This window comes from Aotus nancymaae, unplaced genomic scaffold (assembly GCF_030222135.1).
Source record: "Aotus nancymaae isolate 86718 unplaced genomic scaffold, 86718_ANA_hifiasm-v0.15.2.pri h1tg000040l, whole genome shotgun sequence".
Lineage (NCBI taxonomy): Eukaryota > Metazoa > Chordata > Mammalia > Primates > Aotidae > Aotus > Aotus nancymaae.
In genome coordinates, this window is record NW_026988454.1 from 8,282,882 (window position 1) to 8,294,445 (window position 11,564).

An 11,564-nucleotide genomic window follows, 5' to 3' on the forward strand; every position below is an offset into this window, starting at 1 on the left:
TGTTTTTAATCCTGTTTATGTGGTGAATTACATTTATTGACTTGCATATGTTAAACCATCCCTGCATCCCTGGTATGAAACCCACTTAATCATGGTTGATTATCTTTTTGATATGATGTTAGATTCAGCTCATATTTTGTTAGGGATTTTAGCATCTGTGTTCATCAGGAATATTGGTCTGTAGTTTTCTTTTTTGGTATGTCCTTTCCTGGTTTTGGTATTAGGGTGATGCTGGCTTCATAGAATGAATTAGGAAGGGTTCCCTCTTTCTCTATCTTGTGAAATAGTGTCAAAAGGATTGGTACCAATTCTTCTTTGAATGTCTGGTAGATTTCTGCTGTGAATCTGTCTGGTCCTGGACTTTTTTTGTTGTTGGTAAGTTTTTAATTATCATTTCAATCTTACTGCTTGCTATTGTTCAGGGTATCTAATTATTCCTAGTTTAAGCTAGAAGGGTTGTATTTTTTCAGAAATTTATTCATCTCTTTCAAGTTATCTAATGTATGTGTGTGAAGGTGTTCATAGTAGCCTTGAATGATCTTTTGTATTTCTGGGGTGTCAGTTGTAATATCTCCCATTTTGTTTCTTAATGAGGTTATTTGGATTTTCTCCCTTCTTTTCCTGGTTAATCTTGCTAATGGTCTATCAATTTTATTTATCTTTTCAAAGAACCAGCTTTTGGTTTTATTTATCTTTCGTGGGTTTTCTGTTTCAACTTCATTTAGTTCTGCTCTGATTTGGTTATTTTCTTTCTTCTGCTGGCTTTGGGTCGGTTTGTTCTTGTTTCTCTAGCTCCTTGACGTGTAACTTTAGAGTGTCAGTTAGTGTTCCTTCAGTCTTTTGGATGTAGGCATTTAGAGATATGAAATTTTCTCTTAGCACCACCTTAGCTGTACCCCAGAGATTCTGATAGGTTGTGTCATGATTGTTGTTTAGTTCAAAGAATTTTTAAATTTTCATCTTGATTCTGTTTTTGACTCAATGCTCATTCAGGAGCAGGTTATTTAATTTCCATGTATTTGCATGGTTTCAAAGGTTCTTTTTGGAGTTGATTTCCAGTTTTATTCCACTGTGGTCTGAGAGGGTGCTTAATATAATTTCAGTGTTCTTAAATTTATTGAGGCTTGTTTTATGGCCTATCATATTGTCTATCTTGGAGAAAGTTCCATGCACTGTTGAATAGAATGTATATTCTGCAGTTGTTGGATGAAATGTTTGATATAGATCTGTTAAGTCCATATGTTCCCAGGTATAGTTTAAATCCATTGCTTCTTTGTTGGCTTTCTGTCTTGATGACCCGTCTAGTGCTGTCAGTGGAGTATTCAAGTCTCCCAGTATTATTGTGTTGCTGTCTATCTCATTTCTTAGGTCTAGTAGTAATTGTTGTATACATTTGAGAGCTCTGATGTTAGATGTACATATGTTTAGGATTGTAATATTTTCCTGTTGGACAAGGCCTTTTGCCATTATATAATGTCCCTCTTTGCCTTTTTTTTTTTTAAACTGCTGTTGCTTTAAAGTTTGTTTTGTCTGATATAAGAATAGCTACCCCTGCTCACTTTTGATGTCCATTTGCAGAAAATGCTTTTTTCCATCCCTTTACTTTATGTGAATCTTGATGTGTTAGGTGAGTCTCCTGAAGGCAGCAGATGGTTGGTTGGTGAATTATTCGTCTATTCTGCAGTTCTGTATTTTTTAAGTGGAGCATTTAGGCCATTTACAATGTTAACAGTAGTGAGATGTGAGGTACCGTTCCATTCAACATGCTATCTGTTGCCTGTGTACCTTGTTTTTTTTGTTTTTCGTTTTTGCTTTTTAACTTGTATTTTAGTTTTATAGGTCCTGTGTGATTTATGCTTTAAAGAGGTTCTGTTTTGATGTGTTCCCTGAATTTGTTTCAAGATTTAGAGTGCCTTTAAGCAGTTCTTGTAGTGGTGGTTTGGTAGTGGCGAATTCTCTTAGCTTTTATCTGCAAATGACTATATCTTTTCTTCATAAAATGATACTTAGTTTCACTGGATTAAAAATTCTTGGCTGATAACTGTTTTGTCTGAGAAGGCTGAAGATAGGGCCCCAGTCCCTTCTAGCTTGTAGGGTTTCTGCTGAGAAATCTGCTGTTAATCTGATATATTTTCCCTAATAGGTTACCTGGTGCTCTTGTCTCATAGCTCTTTTCTTTCCTTCAACTTAACTTCAGATAACCTGTTGACAAAATGCCTAGGTGGTGATCTTTTTATGGTAAATTTCCCAGGTGTTCTTTGGATGGCTGGGTCTCTAGCAAGGCTGGGGATGTTTTCCTTGATTATTCCCACAAATACGTTTTCCAAGTGTTCAGAATTGTCTTCTTCTTCAGGAACACCGACTATTCTTAGGTTTGGTCGTTTAAGATAATCCCAGACTTTGTGGAAGATTTTTTCATATTTTCTTATTGTTTTTTCTTCGTCTTTATTGAATTAGGTTAATTCAACGACCTTGTCTTTAAGCTCTGAATTTCTTTCTTCTACTTGTTCGGTTCCATTGCTGAGACTTTCCAGAGCATTTTGCATTTCTGTAAGTGTGTCCAATGTTTCCCGAAGTTTTGATTGTTTTTCTTTATTCTATCTATTTCTTTGACTATTTCTCCCTTCACTTCTGGTATTGTTTTTCGGGTTTCCTTGCATTAGGCTTCACCTTTCTCTGGTCCCTAACTAACCTCCTGAATTCTTTTTCAGGTAAATCATGGATTTCTTCTTGGTTTGGATCCATTGCTGCTGAGCTAGTGTGATTTTTTGGAGGTGTTAAAGAGCCTTGTTTTGTCATATTACCAGAGTTGGTTTTCTGGTTCCTTCTCATTTGGGTAGGCTCTGTCAGAGGGAAGGTCTAGGGCTGAAGGCTGTTGTTCAGATTCTTTTGTCCCATGGGGAATTCCCTTAATGTAGTACTGTCCCTCTTTATCTATAGATGTGGCTTCCTGTGAGCTGAGCTGCAGTAATTGTTATCTCTCTTCTGGGTCTAGCCACTCGGCAGGTCCACCTGATCTGGCTGGTACTGGAGGTTGTCTGCACAGAGTCCTGTGATGTGAACCGTCTATGGGTCTCTCAGCTGTGGACACCAGCGCCTGCTCTGGTGGAGGTGGCAGGGGTGAAATGAACTGTGAGGGTTCTTAGCTTTGGTGGTTGAATATTCTATTTTCGTGCTGGTTGGTCTCCTGCTGGGAGGTGGCGCTTTCTGGAGAGCATCAGCTACGGTATACGGAGAGGAACTGGCAGTGGGTGGGACCCTAGAACTCCCAAGAGTATATGCCCTTTGTGTTTGGCTACCAGGGTGGGTAAGGAAGGCCCATCAGGTGGGGGCAGGGCTAGGCCTGTCTGGGCTCAGACTCTCCTTGGGTGGGGCGGCTGCTGTGGGGGTTTGGGGGTGAGGTTCCCAGGTCAATGGAGTTGTGTACCTAGGAGGATTATGACTGCCTCTACTGAGCCATGCAGGTTGTCAAGGAAGTCGAGGAAAGCTGGCAGTCTCAGGCCTCACTCAGCTCCCATGCAATCTGAAGGGCTGGTTTCACTCCCACCATGCCCCTGCCAACAGCCCAAGCAGGGCTTCAGAACTTGCCCCAGTCTGCTCACCCCCTAGCTGTAAAGAAAAGGGCTTTGGTTCTTTCCCCGCTGTGGAGTCTGCACACCAGATTCTCATCCTCCCCCAAGTTCTGGCCAGGAGACTTCTCACGCAGTTCAAGTTGTTACAAAGTTCAGCTGGAGACTTCCTTCTCCCTGTGGCATTGCCCACCCTCTCTGAACCCCGCACCTCTGGCCACCCTCTCGGTTGCTGCGGTGCCAGGCAGGAATGGCCTGCTTGGGGACCCAGTGAGCTTCCAGAACCTTTCCACTGCTTCTTCTACCCCTGCATTTCACTCTGCTCTCTAAATGAACTCAGCTCCAGGTAAGGTCGGAAACTTCTCCCGTGGAGCTGCACCTGCTCGGAGAAAGAGGATGTTCTTCCTCTTCTGGGTCTTACTGAGTTGCCCCATGAGTTAGCTTAGGCCTTGCTAGCAGTATTCTCCCTCCTTGAGCCCTGGCCCGGTACCCTACTCACATTCCTTCTCTTTTCTAGGGAATTCATCTTCTCCAAGGCTGCCAAGGTTGGGATGGGGAATGAAAAATTATTTTGTCCTTATTATACCCTCTAGATGAACCCCTTCTCTTAACCTCCCCATTCTAGAGTGTGCCCTGGGGCTCATCTGAAAATCGAAAAGCCATCTGTCACCTGCTCTGAGTTTCAGATTTAATTCTTCGGCATGCCTCAAGGTTTAAAGACCTCTGTTTCCTTTGCTCTCCAACAACTTCTAAAGGCCAATGTCCCTAAAAAGCTCTATTTTCCATTGTCCAAGTAAATCTCAGAATTCTTTTTTTCTGTATTAACTTAAATATATTTGTTCCATAACCAGTAGGTGGTAGTATTTCTACACTTTCTCCCTTTCATGTAGTAGGATTTACCTAAAAGCAGAGTGGGTTCAGAGTGTTGGAGCAGTGTTAAAGGAGTTCTCCTAAGACGCATGTTACCCAGAACTTTTTTTAAATAAAATGGAGTCTCACTATGTTGCCCAGGCTGGTCTTGAACTCTTGGGCTCAAGAGATCCCCCTGCTTTAGCTTCCTGAGGAGCTGGGATTACAGGTGTGAACCACCAAGTAGGGCTCTCCCCAGAACTTCTTTTTTTGTTCACTGAGAACTGATCATCTTTTACTTTATTTTCATTATTAAACTTTTAAATTCTTTTTATTCTGAGACAATCTCAAATTTATATAAAAGTTGCAATTATAGTACAAGAACCTTAGTGTTTCCAGAGTCATTTGGGTGTAAGTTGCTGATGTGACGCCCCTTCACCACTGAATATTTTATGTGCATTTCCAGCAAACAAGGCCATGCTCCTACATAGCCACCATAAGGCCATAAAATCAGGCCATTTCTGTTGATACATTACCATCTTGTAATCCTCAGATACCATTCAGCTTTCACCAGTTGTTCCAATAGTGCTCTTTATAGCAAAACCCAGTCCAAAATCATGCAGTGCATTTACTTATCACCTCTCCTGCTACCCTTCAAACTGGACTGGCTCCACAGACTTTCCTTGTCTTCTGTTACCTGGATACTTTTGAGATTACACACATTATTGTATTTTGTAGCATGTCTCTGAATTTGTGATTGTTGGAATTTTGTAATATTAGATTCGAGTTATGCATATTTGGCAGAAATATCATTGCATGCCATCAGATGGCACACTGTGTTGAATTGTCCATTATCAGTGATGTTAGCTTTGATCATTTGATTCTCCTGGTGTCTGCCAGATTTCCCCACTGGAAACATATTCTCTTTCCCTTTGTAACTAATAGGACTTTGGTGAGGCAGTACTTTGAGACTATGTGTTATGTTTATTCTCAAACTTTCCAATTATTTATTTATTCATATGAGTATGGACTGACGAATTTCTATTTCTTTTAATGGGTTATTTTGATCCTCAAATTGTTTCAGATTCAGTCAGTGGGAACTACTTCAAGATGTCTTTTATGGTCTTTTGATATGCCCATACTAATTTCTGGCACGACATGTTCAAATTTCAGATTGTATTTTCCCTGTTCCCAAATCAGCCATTTCTCCTCAGAACCCTGGGTCTATGTAGTGTGGAGTGGTTTCAGGTAAGCTCATTGCTATTGGAGAATCATTGCTCCCGGGCCTTTTTCATGGGCAGAGCTAAATCTCTATATAGATATAATATCTGTGTATAGATATACATTATACATATACCCATACCTACAGATATTTGTATGTGTACATACACATATACGAAAATATAAATGTATGTACAGATATACATACGTATAGATATAGATATACATATATCAGACAAATATAGCTATATGTATTTATATATTTATATATATTGAAAACCATGGATTCACACCAGAGCTGTGTACATAATTTGCGAGGCATAGTGCAAAATGAAAATGTGTTGTCCCTTGTTCAACAAGCAGAAAAAATTGCTATTAAAGGTAATGAAATGTAGATCTTTATCTTATTTTCACAGCCTCTTTTAGCTTTTCACAGTATTTTTGTTTGCTATTTAATGGCATTCTAAGGAAAGATAATTTAAAATTTAAATTGCTGGCATTAATTTTAACATTCATCTTCATGTTGGGCAGTGCTAGTTTTCTTTCTTTTTTTTGAGATGGAGCCTCACTCTGTCACCCAGATTGGAGTGCAGTGGTGCAACCTCCGCCTCCTGGGTTCAAATAATTCTCTTGCCTCAGCTTCCTGAGTAGCTAGGACTACAGGTATGTGCCACCACACCCAGCTAACTTTTGTATTTTTAGTAGAGATGGGATTTCACCATGTTGGGCAGGCTGATCTCGAACTCCTGACCTCAGATGATCCATCCGCTTCAGCCTCCCAAAGTGTTGGGATTACAGGTGTGAGCCACCACACCTGGCCACCACACCTGGCCACCACACCTGGCCACAGTGCTAGTTTTCAAGGCAAATATAAGCATTTAACTCATATGGGACTCACCCATAATGATACAATGCATAATTTGTGGACTGTACAGGTGTATTTTGTTTCTACCAGAAGGGTGGAAACACCACACAGCACTAACTCACCTGTTTTTATTCCTCCTGATATATTCACATTCTATGACACTCCACCTTGGCTTACTGATGAGTAAGGGAGGACAGAAAGGACAAGGAATGATGTGGAGCCCTCTGTTTCCTTTTCCTTCCACATCACTATTTTCTGCATAGCTGGTTGGTTAATACAAAATAACATGAGTCATAGCGAACATGATAGGGTTCCTTGGTCTTTTGCGTTCCTTTCATTACTTTGGAAACAGGTTCTAGATCAAAAGCAGAGTGTGGCTCTTGGAGCTGTCAGTGCCCTGTCACTCTGTCACAGATGCGACCTGCTTGCCCGTGTACTTGGTTTGGGTGTCACTGGATGCCACTTCTCATGGGCCATGGGAATTCTGTGCTTCTGGGCATCGCCAATGCCACGAATGTCAGTACTGCAGACATGGCATTGTGACTGTCTCCTCTGCTCATTCATTTGTTCTGTGTCCTGTTGGACTTCACGTCCAAAACACAAGTTCAAAGATAACATTATTAAGGCTTCCCAGATGGTGCCAAGTGTTCATTCATTCATTTATTCAATAAGTATTTGTTGATAAAACATAGCGAGGATCTTCTGGGCATGGTCCCCGTGCATCTGCACAGGTCCCACCATCTAGGAAGCTGGCCTTGGCTCTGGCCTCCGACAACCTGGACTAAAACCCACTTGAAATCTGCCTTAGATGCTGCTGTGACCTTTTGCAAGTGGGGACCATGGAAAAAGAGTCTTTCCATGTGTCTTGTCTGATACATTTGAGTAGAGTGTGTAGCCTACACACACAGTCCTGCACATGCCGCCCCAATCTGCCCGGGTTGATTGTTATCACATGCCAATTTGAATGCACTGCTATAGTTCTCCTTTCTCTTACCCATCTAGAAAACATCTCCTAAGGCAGGAACTCATGCTTCAAGTTCTTTTTTCTGAATCCTTTGTTCTGACTTACTTAGGTTACCAGGATGCCACAGTCAGTTTTCAGACATGGGAAGGAGCAGTAGGGTACTGCCTGTGCAAATGCCAATCATCGTGGTGCGTATTTGTTTTATTCCCTTCACTTCCTGCCGAGGAGTCTCTTCCCACAGGAAGGTAATCCGATTTGTGTAGGTTATAATTCTCACTTGTGCCTTCTGTCTGGGAAAATCCCCTTATTATCCAAGATTCGGTGTATTGGTGCCTCTTTTTCAAGTCCTAGGCCAAATTGATCGCTCCCTCTGCTCCTCCCTCCTTTCTGGCACTTACTGGTTTACTCTGCTTCTAGGACTGCTTTCTCCACAAGCGTCACGTTTCTCAGGATGGGAATGGGGCCCTTCTTCACTTTTGTGTCCTGAAAGCTTATCGCGGGGCTTGACACCCAGCACATGTCTATTTCAAACGGGGAATACTTAGAAGCTAACAGCTCTTTCACTGAGTGTTTCCTTCTCACATTTTATTTTAGTCCACCGTTTTCCTCAGTTAAGATGACATATATTTTTAGTTGAAGAAAACAGACTAGAAAGCATTACCCCATACACTGATGGCTTTATTATGAATAACGAGGCGTTGTCTCAATAGACATCTCACGATCATCGGGGAGTGTGACATAAGGTAGCCCCTTCCAAAGCCCAACTGTCACTCTACAGGCTCATTGCTAAGCTCGCTGCATGATTGGGTCAATGTATTTAAGCTTCTGGAAAGTTAAAATGTTTAAAGACATTTCTGGCTCTTTACTAAGATTAAAAAACAACTACAAATAGCATTTCATAGAATTCATTTAAAAACACTTGCCTGCTAAGAATTATCGTGGGTATTCTAATGGCCTGCAGCTTGGACTTCAAGCGTCCATTTGTGTGTCGAGGGGTCCTGGAACCGTACCCTGGGGAACAATGGCCCTGCCTCTGGCTGCCATCCTGGGCCACCTCCTGCGGAGTGAATGCCACATTGTAGTTTATTCTACAGACCCTGCCTCGACCCAGTTCGTCCACAAGGAGGGTGGACCTGTCCATAATTTGCAACATATGCTATAATTTTACTTTGGATAATTGTCAGAGTAAAACCCCAAGCTCCGCTGACCAATAGTGGTGCAAATTAGGAGATAATGATAGGAGTTTGTCTGAAGCGTGGCTGCCTAGCACCCCGCACGGTGATCCGTAACGATAGAGTTTGCTCTCTTCCCACCCTCAACATGGGCTTCCTCCTCTTTGTTAGGATGATGATAAATTCTGTCTGTTCTCTGGATTTTGCTAGATGCTCTAGAAATTATTCTTGAACAGGGCAGACCGTTGGCTGCTTCCCATGAGCACTGAGTGATTGCGGCCTTTTGCAGACCTCCATTCACTGAAAAGGTGGGGAGAAGAACGTAGCTGAGAGCTTGGGCTGCGAGACTGGCGGGCCTGATCTGAACCCAGCTCCGACCCTGGCTCTTCCTCTTGCCAGCCGTGTAACTGCTGGCAGATTGCCTGACCTCTCTGCCTCAGTTTCCTCATCTGTAACATGTTCCAGTGATTCTCGTGCCTCAGCCTCTGGGGTAGCTGGGACTACAGGTGTGTGCCACCATGGCCCAGCTAATTTTTTGTCTTTATAGTAAAGATGGGGTTTCACTATGTTGGCCAGGCTTCATCTCGCTCCCTTTTTTTCTTCTTCTTCCCCTTCATTTTCCTCTTCCTCACTTTCTCCTTCTCCTTCTGGTGGATCAACAGGAAATGTTTTCCTTAAATTGCAGTGTAAGGGTCAGCTATGTTCTGAGAGTTGAGAGATAAGATTAGGAAAGATTATTTCAAGTGTGACTGGTGTGATTTCTAAAGCTGTGTTCTTGGGGTAAAGACACCCTTGACAGGCTTGTGGCAATAATTAAACAAATAATTCATGGACGGCACTTAACACAATGCCTGACCCTAATAACTAAGTACTCTCCTCTCTTTCCATATATATATGTGTGTATGGTGAGATGGGGTCTCGCCACATTGCCCAGGCTGCTGTCAAACTCCTGGGCTCAAGTAATCTTCCTGCCTTGGCTTCCCAAAGTGTTGGGATTACAGGCATGAGCCACCTCACCCAGCTGAGAGATATTTTAATGTATTTTTTAAAGAACTATTTTAACATAGTCATTAACTGCACATTTGTTTACTGTCCTTGGCCAGCATGGAGGTAACATTGTAAGATAGAGGTCCCTTGTGGTATTTTCGTAAGGCTGTTGCCAAAATGTTCATTCATTCATTTATTCAGTAAGTATTTGTTGGTTGACTGTAACATGCCAGACATCATTTAACTTGCTGGTGATAGAGCAATGAGCAAAACATTAAATAACCCCTGCCCTCAAGAAGCTTGCATTCTAGTTGACATTGGGTGAGCAGGCAGGAAGCATAATAAATAAGAAAATGACTGAATACGGGAGAGGGTGAGGGTGCTACGGAGCAGAGCTGAGCGAGGCAGTGAGAGGAGGGGGCATTGTCAGAAGGGTGCACGGTAGGCCTCCCTGAAGGTGTCATTTGAGTGAACGCTTGAAGGAAGCTGGGGTGAGACATGCAGATATCTAGGGAAGAACATCCCCACTCAGGCCTTGAGGTGTGATTGTCCAGGGAAGTGGTTCCCTTGGGCCTTGTTGGCCTGGGGCCCCTGGCTTTTGCTCTGAATGAGATGGGAGCCATTGGAGGGTATGAGTTGAGAGTAGTTGCTCAACTCGTATCTCATAGCTGTCTTCTTTCCCCACCGTCCTTGCTTTCCTCCATCCGTCTTCCTTCTCTCTCTCCCTTCCCTCTCTCCCTTTCTCTCCTCTTACCCACCTCTCTCCCTTCCTTCTTTCCTTCTTTTTAACCTTCTTCCATTCCTTTCTTTCCTTTTCCTTTCTTTCCTTTTTTTTTTTTGGAATGTTCCATTTCTTTTATAATACACAGAGAATACAGAGGGGAGGAAAAAGGGAATACACTTTTTACTAAAAGAGTCGACGATTTTATTTTCACACTTCCCAATACAAATGAAAACTGCGTCTTTGTTGTCCCACTTCTCCCCTCCAAAACTACTCTCTGATAGGACCGGGGAGCAAGTCTTCCTTATGCTGTTTAGAAAACCCACATCACAGCAGCATGATCTCCTGTGAAGCAGAACAGGTAACATAAAACTGATATAATGAGACCTCCCCTCTATCCTTATCTGTCTGGTCGAGTCATTCCGAGCTGAGTGGCACCATCATGGGACAGGCAGGAGGTCTCGTCATTGGGTGCCCAGGCATCACTGGCATGTGGCCTCCCATGGGTGGCCTCATTCTAGGAGCAGGTCCCACTGGCATCCTGGGAGGAGGAGGGCCCATCATTGGCATCTTGGGAAGGCCCCCATATGGGGTGCTGGCATCATACCAGGGCGAGGAGGTCCCAGAAGACGGGGGAGGTGGTGTCATCGCCCCTGCAGGAGGAGGAGCAGAGAATGGAGGTGTCTTTCCTTGTTGAAATGCAGCCATTGTTTTGTCAATCAGGCTCCGAGCCGGCTCTTCCATCCATTTCTGATAGTTGTCTTTCACATTCTCTGCGCGTTTCCTGCCACTGCGGCGCGTCTTTCCCACAGATGGAGAGTCATGGGTGACGTATGTATCGCGGGGGTCACGACAAAACTTGGGCATGTTGCTCTGTAGGCCGTTGGCCACTCCATTCCGTGATGCCCGGAATCCTTTCTTTTCTTTCATCTCTCTCTCTTTTTTTTTTTTGAGACAGGATCTTACTCTGTTGCCCAGGCTGGAGTGTAGTAGGGCAGTCTCGGCTCACTGCAGCCTCTGCCTCCCGGGTTCCAGCGAATCTCATGCCTCAGCCTCTGGGGTAGCTGGGATGACAGGTGTGTGCACCCACGGCCCAGCTCATTTTTTGTGCTTTTAGTAGAGATGGGGTTTGGTTTTGTTGGCCACGTTTCATCTCTCTTTTTTTCTTCCTCTTCCCCTTCATTTTCCTCTTCCTTTCTTTCTCCTTCTCCTAATG

The 11,564-nt window shown here is 43.1% G+C and overlaps 1 pseudogene; it reads right to left on the bottom strand.

Moving 5' to 3' along the window:
• Positions 1-10,748: 10,748 nt before the first annotated feature.
• LOC105717954 (U1 small nuclear ribonucleoprotein C-like) lies at positions 10,749-11,215 on the bottom strand (annotated as a pseudogene).
• Between the last annotated feature and the right edge of the window lie 349 nt (positions 11,216-11,564).